This window comes from Nycticebus coucang, chromosome 22 (genome assembly GCF_027406575.1).
Source record: "Nycticebus coucang isolate mNycCou1 chromosome 22, mNycCou1.pri, whole genome shotgun sequence".
Classification (NCBI taxonomy): Eukaryota; Metazoa; Chordata; class Mammalia; order Primates; family Lorisidae; genus Nycticebus; species Nycticebus coucang.
Genome location: NC_069801.1, coordinates 19,894,670 through 19,912,596, shown reverse-complemented (window position 1 = coordinate 19,912,596; position 17,927 = coordinate 19,894,670). Strand labels below are relative to the sequence as shown.

Below are 17,927 nucleotides of genomic sequence, written 5' to 3'. Positions count from 1 at the left end.
ACAACCAGGGTATCAGAGTGCAAATAGAAAAAGATAGCTGTCTGATTTACAGTGGTCCTGGGAGCAGTCAATACAGTTAGGCAAATTATACTAGGTTCAAGGGAAAAATCTATAATGCTCTAAGCCTCTGCCTGACTCCAGTGAGCTGCTGAGAAAGTGTTATCAAGACATTTTTTTGAGAGATGTCTCCCTCTGTGGACCAGGCTGGGGTACAGTGGCTATTCATTAAGTGCCCTCAGGGCACACTACAGCTTCAGGTGATCTTCCTGCCTCAGCTGGGACTATAAGTGTGTACCACTATGCCCAGCTAAGATTTTTGTGTTTCAGTTTTGTTAGTACCAGACAGGTTGCAGCAGGACCCAGCCATAGGCCAGCAGAGAGCAGGGAGGAGCCTTAGAGAAGAGGTAAGATTGGGGACCTCAGTGCATGTGCCCTGTTCCCTAAACCATCTGCTCTTGCAAGTCCCTGTTTTGCAGCCCAGAGCAGCTAGGGAAAGGGCTAGGGATCTTTGAAGCACAAACCAGCAGGGAGTCCGAGACTGTTGGGTAGGAAGCTGTTTGTGTTTTCTCTTCCCAAGTGCATGAGGTTCATAAAGGACAAATGGAGTGTTTCTCTGCTGGCCCAAGACCTGCTGGTTCTGTGCAGTGGTCAGGGGATGCTGTCAGAAGCTCTTGAGAGTGGCAATGGCATGGCTTCCAAAAAGACAAGTTGAAAATACAACTACAAGGTAAGCTCCAGAGCCTGGACCCTGGCAAATTAGTCTTTTGGCCTGGTTGCCATGGAGACAGACAGGCAGCAGCTGCTGGGGAAGAAGAAACAGCAGCTTCCCCACATCTAGGATTCTGAGACAGCCATGGTGGGGGAGGGAGCTTGACACTTCATGTTCTCCCCAAGATACTAAAGCCCTTGTTTGCCCCCCACTCCTAGACTCTAGCCAGGGTCACAAAACAAGACGCAGCAGTGCTAGATCCTGAAGCCTTGATTTCCTGCTTCCCTGCCAGTGCCCTCCCCACTATACCACGTTGCTGTCTGCTCAGCTTTTAGAGCAAACAAATATCCCAGAGCTGAGCTTCTAGGCTCTGGGAGCATTCCCAAGCTGACTCCTCGGAGGGCTAAGTCATTAGAGGTGAATCCCAGCGTGTTGGCCACCAGAGGCCAATTTGGCCTCTGCTCTATTGCAGTCTCTCTGGAAAATCTGGCAGAGGCTGAGTAGGTTTGTGACCCGCCATTGTCTAGGACAGGAGCTTGAAGCTGAGCTCAAATGAACTCAGCAAATGATGGGCTTTATTGTTCTCTCATTTGATGCTACACTGATATCATTAATTTGTGGCTTCACCGGGCCATGCTGCCTGCCTGGCCGCCCTCCAAGCCCTGACCTCCCTAGCCTGGTGGAAACAGTCCCTCCCCTCTACCCCTCCAGAGGTTATCTCTAGAAATTGAAGGTGGGAGGGGAGGGGCCTGGGATCCAGGTCACCTGAGTCCACTTCGGTTTCATCCTCTTTGGAAAAAGAAGAAATGAGGCTGGTATTATCTAGGGCTTTGAGTTCCTGGGCTTTGGATGTGAGCAGAGTCCTTACATAAGAGAACAGAGACCTAGTGTGGAGGGAGAGGAGAGGGAACGCGGGAGAAAAGCAGAGGCTACTACCTACCGAGCAGCCTGGGCTTTTGGTGTTGCTTGTTTTAATTACAAAGGTAGTTCACATGTGGGCATTATTAAAGAAAAGAGTCAAAGCCAAAGGATATTTTAAACTTGAGAAAATAACCTGTCCCCTCAAGCCCCCAATCTGTAGAAACCACTGATAATTTTGTAGTGTATCTTTTAAAATCTTTCTCCGTCCTTACACATCCCCCATATTATTATTATTTTAAAATTAACAAATGATATGAGGATCCATTTTTATAAAAGATGCAAACACCACAGATCAATCTAGAGCAAAAAAGCAAAAGTTTCCTTCTCATCTACTCCCTTTACCAGATACCTCTTGTTAACAGTTTAATGTCCCTCATACGTTTATGTACAAACACAAATGCAGAGTTTCAGGTTTTCTTCCTTTGGCATAAATACAATCGTAACATTCATATTGCTCTGCAAGTTGCTTTTCCCAATAGTAATTCTTAGATTTTTCCACAGCAGTAGATCTTCCCCATTCTACACAAATCCTGCTTAATATTCTACATTGAGGATATTCCGTAGCTTATTTAAGTAATCTCCTCTGATGCACGCGTGAGTTGTGGTTGTTTACAATTATTCATTGTTAATGAAGTTTTGAACCCTTGTACAGCTATTTATGCAGGGTTTATTTCTAGAAGTAAAATTCTTAGGTTAACATGTCTGCATATCTTTAATTTTTCTAAATACTATGCATATCTCTTTTAATATTTTTGAAAAAGTATCTTAGCCCTAGATGCCTGTTGCAAAAACAACAAAAAAATGAAAAGTATAGAAAGCCTATAGGGGGGAAGTCACAGCATTTTCCTTTGCCACCAAAATATGTTTGTAAACATCCTTTTTTGTGATGGCTATTATATGTACATACAATAATTTTCTGTTTTGTTTTTTTTTTTGGCCAGGGCTGGGTTTGAACCCACCACCTCTGGTATATGGGGCTGGCACCCTACTCCTTGAGCCACAGGCGCTGCCCATAATTTTCTTAGTTGTTCCTCCACTGTTGGGCTTTTAAGTTGCCTACCTTTCCCCCCCCATTATGGTAACACTTCAGTGAATCTTTTTGCATAAATCTTTATCCAAAATCCAATAATTTCCTTAAGATAGATTCCCCAAAGGAGTCTAGTGGCAGGGATTTTAGTGAATCTATTTTTTTAAGTTTAATTTTTAATTACTATTATGTAACCATAGCACAAAATGCCAAAGATACTACAACTTACACAATGAAAAGAATATTTTTCTTCCACTTGGTCCTTCAGCAATAGTTTTTCTCCTTAAAGGCAACATGATAACCTGTTTTCTTCAAGTCTGTGTTTCTTACAGAGGAAAAATATATGTTTTTATATCTTATTTCCATTTTTTCATACGGAAATAATAGCACATCAGATACATACTTTTGCATTTTTCTCTTTCACTTAATTTTGCCTGATGATTGTTCTCTATATAAAAAAAGAGAACTGCCTCTTTTTCTAATAATATTACATAGAATTCCTTTAAATGGGGGGGGTGCCATATTAAATTAATCAATTTCATGGATTCAAGGTTAGGTTGTATTCCATCTTTCGCTATTGGGACAGTGTAGTAACACATGTCCTTATGCATATACTCTTTTGACCCAGGCGCTAGTGCGCCCGTCTGGGGAATGGACCTCTGTATAAATGGAATTGCTGGGTCCCAGTCTGTGGCACTTCACAGGTTAATAGAGAACCACAGAAGCCTATCACTTCCTCAGTGGAGACAGGACAGTTTTTTCTTTTCTCTTTTCTCCAAGGATGCATTGAAAGAAGCAGATAAGGATAGTTTTTAAAGCTCTTTTTTTTATTATTATTAAATCATAGCTGTGTACATTAACGCAATCATGGGTACTATGTGCTGGTTTTATATATACAATTTGAAATATTTTCATCAAACTAGTTAACATAGCCCTTGTGGCATTTTCTTAGTTATTGTGTTAAGACATATATATTCTACATTTAGTAAATTTAACATGTATCCTAGTTTTTAAAGGTCTTAATACAAATGGCCAGACTGCTTTCCAGAAAAGTGTTAACCTGTTTATACGTTCACCCTCCCTCATCCCACTGATTTGCCTGAGGAGTAAAAACACCCGTGTGCCCTGTTTGTTCTCAATAGTCATTTTTCAAAAGGATCTGTGAAATATTAGCAAAAGTGAACAAACAGCTAATTTTAAAAACCTTTCTAATAAAAACGTTAAAAACCCAGGATCTGAGAGAATTTACTAATCCCCGTTTTGCCACTGTGGGTATGTGTGACCTTCGCAAATGACTTATCCTCTCTGAGTCTGTACTGTTTTAGTGTTGTCAGGAGGGGAAGTGAGATAAGACATTCGGTAAAGTGCTTGGCACACACCAAGGGCTCAGAAGGTGGGAGCCGAGAATTGTTAAGTAGAAAAAACAGCCCCCCAAGCGTCCGAAGGTGAGAGGAAGGGCTCCTTTAGGCTCCGAACTGCCAACTGGGCGGTGCCGCCGGCTTTGTTCTTTCCCTCAAATTCTCCCACTGGTCTTTCCAGCCATAAAAAGCCACCTGTTCCTTAGGGACCAGAACCCCAGACCAAGGTTGGCCCCTATGGGGGCAGGGGTTGGAGACTGGGCTCTCTCCCAAGGTCACCGACGCACCCTGGGGGAGCCCGAGAAGTTTAGTCTGCGCCCTGCGCGTTGGACCCCAGCCCTGCCACACCGGTGGCCTCGGCCTGATCTGAGCTCGGGGGTGCGAGGCGCTTCCTCCATTCTCACTTACTCCATCCAGTTCCTCCCAAAGCTAACGCGGGTCGCCGGCCGCCCGCGCCCTGGGGGGCAGCACCTCCCCACCGCCGGCGCCAAGGGCGTGGGTTCCTTCGGCCACTCGCGACTCTTGCCCCCGCCAGCCAGAGGCCTCCAGCGGCCCCAGGACCCTGCGGGCGGCAGGGCGGGGCCGCCGCGGCCGGAGCTGGGTGCTGGGTGCTGCGGTCGGGTTTGCACCTCCGCCCGCATGCAGGACCGCCCTTGAGGGTGAGTCCGGGCCTCCCCACGCCCTGTCACAAAGATGCTGCCCTGGAAAATCGGCTGCTAGTGACGCCATTTCGGTCCCCACCCTAGTCTCCGTCGAGGAAGAGCCAATCACGACGCTCGTGCGCAGCCGTGCCGGCCGCAGGTAGGGTGGGCGAGTGGATCTGTGGAGCAGAGCGAAGCCATTTTCTGGGAGGATTTGCGATCATTTCCACTCGTGGTATAATCATCATGTTGGAGAGCCCTAGCCATTCCCTCTCCACCCATCCTCCTTATACTGTGGTCTTTCCTTAATTTTCTAAGAAGAAGGGACACGGACAATTTGGGATGGTGCAAAGATTTGCCCCAGGAAACAAAGTGACTAGGGTCTAGTGTTGGCCCTGAACCTAACCCCTATGACCCAATTCCAGTCCTCAGTCTTTCCATCTGTAAAAATGCAGGGAAAAAAATAAAATCAGACCATGGCAAGTATTGGTGAGATTGTGTGGAAGTGGATTTTATTTGTCACTATCTAGTAAAACTGAAAATATTCCTGTTGAGTACTCAATCTCTACCCTAGAAAGACATTTATTACTCAGGCCACCCATTTCACAGCTATATCTAGTAACAAACCCTTGAAAAGTGCTCAAGGGCTGTCAATAGGCAATGAATAAAGTGGGGTCTTATTTACTTTATATCCATAATAGGTCACTATACATATGTATTCCCAAAAGGAATAAACCAGATCCACGTATGCCCCTTATGAATAAAGCTCAAAATATATTAAGTAAAAGCAGAATAATGCACACAATATAATATAATCTTTTGCAACACATTGAACAACTGTGGTTTTTCTATGATTATATTCAAACATATATATGTGCATTTTTTAAAAAGGAAAGTAACAGCTTCAGTGCTGTAATTCCAGTACTTTGGGAGGTTAAGGCAGGGGGATCCCTTGAGGCCAGCCTAGACAACATGATGAGACCCTGCCTGTACAAAACAATAAGAAAAATTAGCTGGGCATGGTGCTACACATCTGTAGTCCCAGCTACTTGTGAAGGTGAGGCAGGATTGCTTGAGCCAGGAGTTAGAGGTTACAGTGGGCTATGATCACACCCCTGAACTCCTGCCAGGGGAAAGATTCACTCCTAATTCATAACAATGGCTGGCTCCCAGGAGAGGGAAAGAGAGTGAGGTAGCAAGTGGAAGTAAGTGGCAACTTCGGCTTTCTTTTTAATATTTTTATTTTTAGAAGTGATAGTGCATTCATTTATTACTAAAGGAATTTTAAGCTGCATATGCATAAAGAAAATATGGAAACAAATATGTCAAAATATAAACAATGGTTAATTCCAGGTGATGGGACGTATGAATAATTGTTATCTTTTGTACTTTTTTGGTTTTTCATTTTTAAACACAGAGGGGAAGGATTCAAGAATGACTGTGTGACACATCAAGTCCCTCAGCTCAAAGAACCTGCAATCTTGTGATTCTAGGTAGTCATTCTTATAGTCCTAACTTCCCACTCCGCCTACCTGGAAGGGCTTACAAGGAAGAGCCTTGATGCACCCTCCTCAGCACCCAGCCCCCACACCCGATGTCAAATTCAGTCTTACTTTCTTTCTCTCAACTTGAAACCTGCTGGCCAGACGCAAACTACCTGCACTTGCTGTTCACCTGCTGCACTAGTCTCACTCTCTCTTCTAGGCGTATTGCTGCGCGGTTTCCTCTTCCCAGAGCCTCTTCCCTTTTTTCATTGCTTGCAAACTTCATCAGGTTTCCTCAGCTCCTTCCCCCAGGAGGCCTTCCCTGCTTCCTCTGTGATGCTCAGGTTAGCTCTCGAGCTGATTGTTAATACTGTGAGCCCTAGAGGCCAGGGACTTGCCCTCTCCCCTCCTGCACTGCCAGGGCCTAGATTCTTCTCTGGAATGAATTTTCTGGTGCTCCTCCCAGGAACTCTGAGGGTTCTGCTTGCTGAAGTTCAGAGGCAAAACCAGGAAGTGGGCCTCAGAGACTGGTTCCAGAGCCCCTACTCTTAACCACTATGCTCTGTCCCCTAATGCACTCGATATGTTCATGTACCAGATATGTGGGATGTATTGATAGCCTCCTAGGGGTCAGGCACTGTTCTATAGTAATGAAGAAGATAGACATGGCCCCCGACCTCATGGATCTTATATTCGAGTTGGGCAGTAGGGGATAGAGGAGGACACAGAAAATCACTAAGTGTGTAAGTTTGAAAAAGAGAGCCTAGGAACCCGTACTAGTCTCCAATCCTCTGCTGCATGGGTTTTCCCCACTCTACCAGCAGAGATACCTGCTACAGTTCATTCCACCAGAAAACCCTGCCACAGCTCCTCCTCCCCTTCAGAGTGCCTCCATTTTTCTGCGTGCTTTGTGATGGGTTTTTGTCGCCATCTCCAAGTTGTCCAACTTTTCTCTTCAAACCCTCTTCACACAGACGTGTTCCAACAGTCAACAGACACAGCTCTTGTCAAGATCACTTGAGATGTCCGCATTACTGAGTCCAACACCAATCACAAGTTCTCATCACCTTTACCATGCTTTGAACCTATTCTCCTTGTTTTCAAACTTTTTTCTTTTCCCTTTGTTTTCTCCAGCTCTCTGCTCCCCGCCTCATTTGCTCTTTCTATAATGAGCGGTCATAGCTGACCTTATCTCTGTGAGCAACAATTCCCTGTTCTGGGGGGATCAAACAAATTATCTTGACCTTTCCTTATGCAAGAGTAGTGCTGTATCAGGCACCAAACAGAATTTTGTCTGTCCCAGGTGAGACTGTCAGGCACCATCAGCCCAGGAGCCTATCCGTCTGCCTGTTGCCATATGCCACCAATGTGGTTTGCCTGCTCTGTGGTGGACATCTGTGGACCAGCCATGGTAGAAGCACTGGGAAAGGATCCTGGAGAGATAGGTAAGATTTGGCTCATGGAGAGCCTCATTGCTGTGCTAAGGAGTTTGGCCTTTAATCCCATAGGCACTGGGTAAAGTGGAAGGACAGGATCAGATTTTTTAGAGTGAGCCCTGCAGTGACAGTGAGGCTGAGGCTGACTTACTTAGGCAGCCAAGGTATTAGACAACATTTACTTATATTTAATTAGATAGTAATGTTTAAAAATCAGGAGATTTTACAAGAAGTTCTAAATTCCAGTTTTTCTAGTCATGCATTGTTGCAGGACAGCAATCAGGCAAAGCTGAGTGGAAGCCCCTGTTATGGATTGAATTGTGTCTCCAGAAAAGATGGTGAAGTCCTGACCCCCTGTACTTGTGAATGTGACCTTATTTGGAAATTGGGTCTTTGCAAATGATCGATTTAAGATGAGGTCATGAGGGTAGGCCCTAACCCAATATGACTGGTGTCCTTATAAGAAGGGGAAATTTGGACCCAGAAACAGAAGTGCATAGAGGGATGATGACATGAAAACAGGGGGACCAGGCCTGCCTCACTTCACATCAGTGTTATTTCTATAAACCAGTGAGCATCTCATGCCTGCCTCCCACCTGGACCATGACCTCCTGGAGGGCAGGGACTACTGACACCATCTACAAGGCAGGGAACTGTTGTGGCTACTGGAAGCCAGAAGAGAAGTATGGAACAGATTCTATCTCAGAAGGACCCAACTCTGCCCCTGATCTCAGGCATATAGCCCCCAGAACTGTGAGACAATACATTCTGTTGTTTAAGCCACACCTGGTTTGTAGCACCTTGCTAAGACAGCCCCAGAAAAGCAACACATCGCCTCCTCCTGCTTAGGTGGGGCCTATATGCTGTAGTCTGCTGCAATCCTCTCTGCTGCTGCCCCAATTCTCCTGGCTGCTCCGCATGGATTTGAGTTGGCAAAAGGGGGTGCTGGGAACCGATGCAGACTGAAGATGGATTAGGAGGCTGCTGCAATGATGTAGAAGTCTGGTGGGGCCTGCACACACCTTGCGGGAGCGCTGCTTGCTAATTGATGCAAAGGCTTAGTGAAAGGGTCTTGTGCCTATTAGCAATAAGCTCCTGAGGGTCTATAAAGCAACTCCGAGTTCCATGACCTATCTGCTTTTCTTCCCCTCCTGTGTTTTCTCTTGCACAGCATCCTGCCCTCCTCCACCTGACACCCCAGCCACCCCCACCTTCCTGGCTTGAATTCCACTCAGTGTAGATTTCACCTCCCTCGGAATAGGTGTCATTTCAGCAGCCTTCCTTTCAACTTCCTGTGACAGCTGTAACCTCTGTTCTCACTGAATTGCTAAGATCACTAATAAATGCCAACTGCTTGGAAGCTTTGTGAATGACTGGGAACATGTTCCCGTGCCAGACCGTAAAGAAATGTGCTATGCAATGGCTCAGAAATTCAAAGAGTTAAAAGAAACTATTAATTCCTCCCCTCACCCCTGTTTTTAGACCACAAGAGCCCATTTGGAAATAAGCTAGATCTAAAATAAAAATCATGGCCTGGTGCAGTGGCTCACGCCTATAATCCTAGCACTCTGGGAGACGAGGGCAAGTGGGTCGCCTGAGCTCAGGAGTTGGAGACCAGCCTGAGCAAGAGTGAGACCCCATGTCTTTTAAAAATAGCCGGGCACTGTGGCAGGCATCTGTAGTCCCATACTTGGGAGGCTGAAGCAAGGGGATTGCTAGAGCCCAAGAGTAGAGGTTGTGTGAACTGTGATGCCACGGCACTCTACCTAGGGCGACAAAGTGAGACTCTGTCTCTAAAAAAAAAAAAAAAAAGCCCCAGAAGCCCAGCAAAGGGGTTTTTTCTTGCTCAGATTTTGATTATTTGGAAAAGATTGGTTTGAGGAAACATAGAAAATAATCACTCCAGCCTCCTCATTGAAAGAAATGTCATTGTCTAAGAAGACAGTCACAGCAAGGTCCTAGATTAGATCCTGGAACACAGAACACAGAATGGCCCCCAGGGGAAAAAAATGGGGAATCCAGTTAAAGTCAGCCATTTAGTTAATAGCATTGTACCAATGTTAATGTTTTAGTTTTGGTAAATGTACCATGATTATGTAAGATGTTAACATAAAAGGAAGCTGGCTGAAGAGTACATCAGAACTCTGCGTGTACCATCTTTGCAACTCTTTAAATCCAAGGTGATTTCAAAATTGACGTTTAAAAACAAATAAGGTACATTTTTTTTAAACAGGCTCTCACGGTGTTGCCCAGACTAGAATACAGTGGTGGTGTCATAGTTCACTGCAACCTCATACTCTTTGGCTCAAGTTATCCTCCTGCTTCAGCCTCCCAAGTGGCTGGGACTACAGGTGCACACCACTAAACCTGGCTAATATTATTTTTCCTGTAGAGACTGGGTCTTGCTATGTTGCTCAGGCTGTTCTCAAACTCCTGACCTCAAGCAATCCTCCCACCTCAGCCACCCAAAGTGTTAGAATTACTGGCATGAGCCACTGTGCCTGGCCAAAATATATATATTTTTTGAGACAGAGTCTCACTGTGTCACCCTCAGTAGAGTGCCGTGGCGTCACAACTCACAGCAACCTTAAACTCTTGGGCTTAAGTAATTCTCTTGCCTCAGCTTTCCAAGTAGCTGGGACTACAGGTGCCCGCCACAACACCCAGCTATTTTTTTGTTGCAGTTGTCATTGTTTAGTGGGCTCGGGATGGCCTCAGTGTTATGTGGCCAGTCCCCTACTCAATGAGCTACAGGCATAGCACTTTTTGAATTTGCGAGAGATTGAATGCCAGAATACACACTCATATATGCTGTCTGAGCCTAAGCCCTACGTGTTTTTTGTTGTTGTTGTTGTTGTTGTTGGACAGAGTCCCACCCTATGCCCCTGAGCAGAGTGCAATGGCATCATAGCTCACTGCAACCTCAGACTCGGGCTGTGGGCATCCCCCTGCCTCAGCCTCTGGAAGCCACTGGAATTACAGGTGCTCGCCACAGTGCCCAGCTGGCTTTTTCATTTTTTTAGGAGTCAGGGTCTCACTCTGGCTCAGGCAAGTCTCAAACTCCTGAGCTCAAGCAATTCTCCCTCTTTAGCCTCCCACAGTGCTGGGATTACAGGCGTGAGACACCATGCCCAGCAGCCCTAGGTCTTGTTTAGTGGCCAAAAAGACATCAGCAGAATGATTAAACATTTGCTGAGTGTCTGTTCATGACTGTAGAGATACCAAGACAAAATCACAAGGAATCCTGTTCTCAAGGCGTTAACTCACTGGGGAGAGGTGGGATAAATGTGCGTGGAAAGCTATAATACCAAGCATAGTGTTGGTGGTCAGAGAGATTAATCAAGACCGTAAAGGTGGAGAGAATTTCTTTCTTTTTTTTTTTTTTTTTTTGTAGAGACAGAGTCTCACTTTATGGCCCTTGGTAGAGTGCCGTGGCATCACACAGCTCACAGCAACCTCCAACTCCTGGGCTTCAGCGATTCTCTTGCCTCAGCCTCCCGAGTAGCTGGGACTACAGGCGCCCGCCACAATGCCCAGCTATTTTTTGGTTACAGTTCGGCCAGGGCCGGGTTTGAGCCCGCCACCCTCGGAATACGGGGCCGGCACCTTACCGACTGAGCCACAGGCGCCGCCCCGGTGGAATTTCAATATAGACAGAACCCAAGGGACTCAGGCCTTGTGAGAGTTGGTGGTATAGATTGATTCATATGTTAAAGCCTAGTCCCAACACAATAGTTTGGAAGTGAGACCTTCGGGAGATAATTAGGTCATGAGAGCAGAGCCCTCGTGAGTAGAATTAGTGCCCTTATAAAAAGAGGAGCGGGGCTCAGCACCTATAGCTCAGCAGCAAAGGGCACCAACCACATACACCAGAGCTGGCGGGTTCGAATCCAGCCTGGGCCAACTACAACCAAAAAGAAAAAAATGGCCAGGTGTGTGGCTGGCACCTGTAGTCCCAGCTACTTGGGAGGCTGAGGCAAGAGAATTGCTTAAGTCCAAGAGTTTGACGTTGCTGTGAGCTGTGACACTACGGCCCTCTACCCAGGGCAACATAGTGAGACTGTCTCAAAAAAAAAAGAGGAAGGGAAATAACTCAGGCATGGTGGTGCTGGCAGGTGCCTGTATTCCCAGCTACCGAGGTAGGAGGATTGCTTGAACCCAGGAGTTTGAGGTTGCTTTGAGCTGGGTTGATGCCATAGCACCCTAGCTTGGGCAACAGAGTGAGACTCTGTCAAAAAAAAAAAAAGAGGATGAGACATGAGATCTCTCTGATTTCAGCCATGTAAACAAGAAGATGGCTGTCTGCAAACCAGGAAGGGAGCTGTCACCAGACACTGGATATGCTTCTTCATCTCACTGGAAAAGGATCTTAAAGCAGGAAGAGAGGTCATTTAGTCTACTTCCGTCTTACTGCAAGAATCCCAATTCAACATTCCTGGTAATTGACAGACAGGTCTATTCTATTGTTGGCTAAATCCAATGATCACAGAGTTCTTCTGTTCATCTTAAGTGTGTCATTCTATAACCATCCTTCTTTGAGAAGACAGATCTTCAAATGTATCAAGAATCAGCCAGGTACAGTGATGCCTGCCTGTAACCCTCCCAGCTCCTAAGGAGGCTAAGGCAGGAGGATCACTTGAGGCCAGGAGTTCAAGACCAGCCTGACCAACATAGCAAGACTGCATCTCTTAAACAGAGAGAGAGAGAGAAGTCTTAAGAAAAAGGAGGAAGAGGTTCTGAGGTAGATTGATCTGGAGGTGATTGCAATGACCTCATTTAGAGACTCAGATGTGATGCCAGGAATCCTTGGATTATAAGCCAGGAAAGGGAGTCATCAAGTTTTTTGTTCTTTTTTAGGTTTCAGAAATTTTTACTTTTCTCATATGATGTGATCTAAAGGTAAATTTATGAAATATTTTCAAGCAGAAAGTGGCATGATCAGAACTGTGCTTGATGACTAATACTTTAACTGTCACTCATTCAGAGATTACTATGCAAACAAACAATGATAGGGACTCTGCATACATTATTTCATTTAGTCCTGATAACTCCATGGACTAGAGGCATTATCCCCACTTCACAGATAATGGAACACAGACCCCAAAGGGCAAGTCATGTGCCCAAGCTCATACAAATAGCTGAACAGTACCTGCAGCATTACAGAAAGCACAGGATTCAAATTCCCTCTGTGACATGAACTAACCCATGTGACCTTGGGCAAATGTCTAAATTTCTCTGGGCTTTTCTCCCCTATTCGTAAAATAATAGAAGCAGTCTGATAAAACAGTTTAGAGTAACAGCTAAAAGCATAGAGTTAAAACCAACTATGAAAGCTCTGCCACTTTGTGTGGCCTAGTTGAACAAGTGATTTATTCTCTCTGCAGGCTGGCTGCTAACGTTTGCCAGACCCAGGGCAGAGGTGTGAAAGGGAAGCCCACATACCATATGGCTAAGTAAGAATTACATGTCAAGCTAACAAATCATTTAAAAAATATGTCCGTTCTACCTTGACAAATATACCTCCATAACAACCTAGAAAGCTAGGTTTTGAGTTGAGGATTCTTGGATTCCTTGGAAGTCCATGTGAGAACACAGTGGAGCCAGCTCCCTTCTCTTCTCACTCCCCAGCTGACATATGTAGGTTCTGTCCACACCCCTTACAAATAGGTCTGGGCAGAGGGGTGCACTCACTGGCAGGAAGTTTGCCTTTGGGAGGGTGGACCCAGAGAAGGCGCTGGCATAGATGCCAAAAATAGACTTGGGCCTTTTCAGCTGTGAATTCTGTGGCTGTGGCACCCAGAGGGTGGGCTAGAAGGGGTCCTTAGGCTCTGGGTGGGCACATGACTTTGGCCCCAGGGAATGCCTTGCCTGAGGAGGGCCACAGTGAGAGGCGCAATCAGGGTGCAACCCTCCAAAGTGCAGGACGAGCTGGGCAAGCTGTGGCCACGCCTATAATCCTGGCACTCTGAGAGGCTGAGGTGAGTGGATTGATTGAGCTCAGGAGTTGAAGACTAGCCCGAGCAAGAGTGAGCCCCTGTAACTGGGCGTGGTAGCACATGCCTGTAGTCCCAGCTACTTGGGAGGTGGAGGCAGAAGGATTGCTTGAGCCCAAGAGTTTAAGGTTTCTGTGAGCTATGATGCCACAGCACTTTACCCAGGGCATGGAGTGAGACTCTATTAAAAAAAAAAAAAAAAGTACAGGGCCTAAGCCAAGGACCCCATTTGACACATCTAAAGAAGCTACTGTCTCTCTGTGCCTCAGTTTCCTTTATAGTGACCAACTCATTCAGTCTTATCTGGGACTTTCCTGAAAGTCCTGCATCTTGAAAAAACCCTTCAGTCCTGAGTAAACCAGTCAGTCAGTCACCTTCATTTCTTCTCTTTCTGGTTATGCTAATAATACCTCATAATATTGTCATGAGAATTAAATGATTTATCATAATGCATGTGGAGTGTTCAGAACAGTCCCTGCCATGTGGTACACATTCTATGTCTGCTATTGTCTTTTAAAAGATTCCATTTTAGGTCGGGAGCAGGGGCTCACGCCTGTAATCCTAGCACTCTGGGAGGCTGAGGGGGGCGGACTGCTTGAGCTCAGGCAAGATCAGCCTGAGCAAGAGTGAGACCCCATCTCTACTAAAAATGAAAAGATTCCGTTCTACCGGAAAATGCCAAATTTCTATAATTGGAGGCTTCAAGTGAGAAAGAGGAAAGAGTTGAGTGTGAGTGAGGTTTTAAACCTGGAAAGCAAGAATGTAGCAGAGCCATCAGCGGAACAGGGGAAACCAGATGTGACTGGTGGGAAGATGCTAGTTCAATGTGCGTCACACAGGCTTTGGGGGTGTTATGGGGCATCCATGAGGAGATGTCTTTTAGGAAGCTGGAAATGTGATTTCAGTACACAGAATCAAAATGGGAGCCCAAGAGGAAGATGAAGAGTCATCCCCATAGAAGGAATTGTTAGAAGAAGATACGGACTTCTGTCACAGGGATGGGGGTTAGAACATGGAGAGAGAAGACTGGCGGGGGAGAGCAACCCTTTTGCCCCCTGTTCCATATCACCACAGCTCACTGACTTGAAATGTCATTGATTTTAAGAAATACAATTATTTTATGTACCACTAAGAAAAAGGGCTGTCCATAATTATGACATAATTATTGACTCTGAGGACTGATTTTATTTTTGTTTATTGTTTCAGGTTAGTTTGAGGGCACAAAGAATTAGGTTACAATGTGGATCAACTGATTTTAAAGATACAAAACTGTGAAGAAAAACAACCCTAGGATTAATTAAATAAGATATATACCAGGCATTATGTCAGGCAGCATGGGGAGGGGAGTGGGATACAGTGACAAAAAAGATCTTCAGAATCTTCCAATCTTGCAGTGACACCTGCAGCTACTTTTACCACAAGACTGACTGTGACAAGTGCTACAGTGCAGCCACCAGAGCTGTTCTGAGATCAGCTGCTGCTTGTCAAGTATTTATAGGAGTTATTAATATAGACAGAATTGATGGCCACATCTTTCTTGGGATTTCTGGTCCTCCTCCTTTTCCTTAATGCCTGAAATTTCTAGAGACAAAGCCTTTCAAACCATTTTTTTTTTAAAATGAATTGAGATAATGAATTAAAACACCACATGGTGAGTGCTGAATTGGTACAACTCCTGTGGAAAGCAGTTTGGCATTATCCAAATTACAAATGTATTTGCCCTTTGACCTTGCGGTACCATTTCTAGGAACATATCTTGTAGATATACTCACCCACACGGGAAATGCCATGTGAAGTAGGTCATTCATCATAGCCTTGTTTGAAATAGCAAATGATTGGGAATAACCTAAGAGCCATGGATACAGCACTGGTTAACCACATCTTGGAATGTTCATACTGTGGATACTTGGACAAGGAAATGCTCAATGTTTGAACAAGGAACAAATCCTTGACATGAATTATTAAATGAAAACTGCCAAGCACAGAACAGTTATAGGAGGTTATCACTCATATAAAAAGGGCGGCTGGGCGGTACCCGTAGCTCAGTGGGTAGGGCGCTGGCCACATACACCAAGGCTGGCGGGTTCGAACCCAGCCTGAGCCAGCTAAAACAACAATGACAACTGCAACAACAAAAAAAATAGCCGGGCATTGTGGTGGGCACCTGTAATCCCAGCTACTTGGGGGGCTGAGGCAAGAGAATTGCTTAAGCCCGAGAGTTTGAGGCTGCTGTGAGCTGTGACACCACAGCACTCTACCCAGGGTGACAGCTTGAGACTCTGTCTCAAAAAGGGGGTGGGGGGCTAAGAATGCATATCTACAATTTTGTGTACACACACACAAACAAACTCTAGGACACAGAGGAAACTGGTAACTGATTATGGTGAAGGAATAGTTGGAAGAGAAATTAGCAGATATAGAAAAAGATGGGAGAAGGAAGAATACTTCTTAGATTTTTTTTGAGACAGAGTCTTACTATGTCACCCTTCGTAGAGTGCCATGGTATCACAGCTCACAGCAACCTCCAACTCTTGGGCTTAAATGATTCTCTTGCCTCAGCCTCCCAAGTAGCTGGGACTATAGGCACCCACCACAATGCCCAGCTATTTTTATTATTGTTGTTGCACTTGTCATTGTTGATTTTAGCTGGCCCAGGCTGGGTCGAACCTGCCAGCCTTGGTGCATGTGACCATCACCCTACTCAATGAGCTACGGGCGCCGCCTTAGATTTTATTTTAAACCATGTGAATGTGTTACATATTTAAAATGCTAAATTAACTGAATTTTTAAAAATATCCCATGGGAAGAATCAACCCAGTGACTATAATTCCCACCAAAGGGTGAAAGTCTAATATTTATTCATTCACTCAATAACCTACAGCAATCAGGAAACTTCTCTAACAATGATACTTAACAAGTGCTCAGCACTTACTGTGTGCCAGGCATTGCGCTAAGCATTTTCATGTACATTATCTCATTTAATCCTCACCACCCTTCTTTGGTACAGGTGTCTAATATTAACAGAAGAAGAAGCTGAAGATGAGAGGGATTTCTCTTGCCTAAAGTTCTATGCAAACATCCCGGTGCCACCATCCTCTGGGCCAGGCCTAGGGATGCCAAGACAAAGACACCACCCTGCCTCTAGGACCTAATGGTCTATTGAGGGAGGCAGATGCGTAAAACAGCAGATTCACAGATAGGTTTTGAACAGAGAAGGGAGTGTCAGAGCACAGTGCCTGAGCATCAGCAGACAAAGGGAACAGAGAGGCTGTGGACAGCAAGAGAACCTCTCCCACGACACCCTTTTGCCAAGGACAGGCCCAGCAAACAGCCTATGTGGGAGACAAGGCTTGCAGCCCAACAATGAACAAAGGCTGTCCAGGGCTCTCTGGCAATAGAAGAGATCTGACAACAGCCCAGAAGGCCATTTGATTAGTGTAGACATTCCTTCTAGACTTTGAAGCTTGAAGTGCTCTCCTTTAGCTGTCTACACAGATCAAATGGGCTGGAGGACTGCCATATCTCAACTTCGCTTTATGCTGATCCACAGTCACACTTAGCTCCACAACAATCCGACCAAGCCATCTGAGCAGAAGCAAAAATAATTCCCATAGGCAAAGATAGACAGTTCCAAGATGTGCACATTAACTCCTTGCTGCCACTTTGTGGGGAGGAGATCTTGAAGTTACTTTTAGGTTTTCAAGAAGGGAGACTCTGTCCCTCTCCAAAGTCAAATGGTAAAACTGTTTTCTCCCCTTACATTTTACAGCCTTTCCTATTCTAAGGCCCATGCAGGAACAACCACAGGTGTTGACAGTAATTTGCTGTGGTCTGGCTCTCATACAGCCTGCCTCCCCCTAAACAACAGAGATCATCCCACCTCAAAAGCCCCATTTTATTCACAGGATCATTATAGGGGAAACCTTACCCCAGCCCCCTCTGTCCTTAAGCAGCCACCAGGAGCTCCGGAAATCCTCATCACATATTGGCAGGACCAGGCATCTCACAACAAACCCAGAAGCCAAGTGGCATCGCTAAGAAAGATTAAAAATCGACGTGAGTTCTAACATCTACGTTCCTAGCTGTGGTTTCCATGGAAATAGACATCTGCTCCAGGAGAAAGAAAAGGTGGGGAGAAGCTGTGTAAGTGATTTAAAATAATCAGTGTTTTGAAGGATTTATTTTTTTCTGTCACAACATTAATAGTCAGAAATGCGAGATTTTTGGGTGACAAATTCTTATATATTTTAAAAATATATATACATCAGGTGGGTGGGACCTTCCTCTGCAGATTGACTACAATGACTGCAAGATAAAAAGCCGATTCAGGGAGAAAAGGCCTTTGGCCTTGAGTTTCT

The 17,927-nt window shown here is 45.3% G+C and overlaps 1 long non-coding RNA gene across 1 annotated transcript; it reads left to right on the top strand.

Annotated features, from left to right (window-relative positions):
- Positions 1 to 316: 316 nt before the first annotated feature.
- LOC128574946 (uncharacterized) lies at positions 317 to 17,780 on the top strand. The gene is made up of 4 exons (XR_008376881.1): positions 317 to 404; positions 578 to 727; positions 7,444 to 7,585; positions 16,577 to 17,780. It is a non-coding gene; the product is annotated as an uncharacterized LOC128574946 (long non-coding RNA).
- Positions 17,781 to 17,927: the final 147 nt, after the last annotated feature.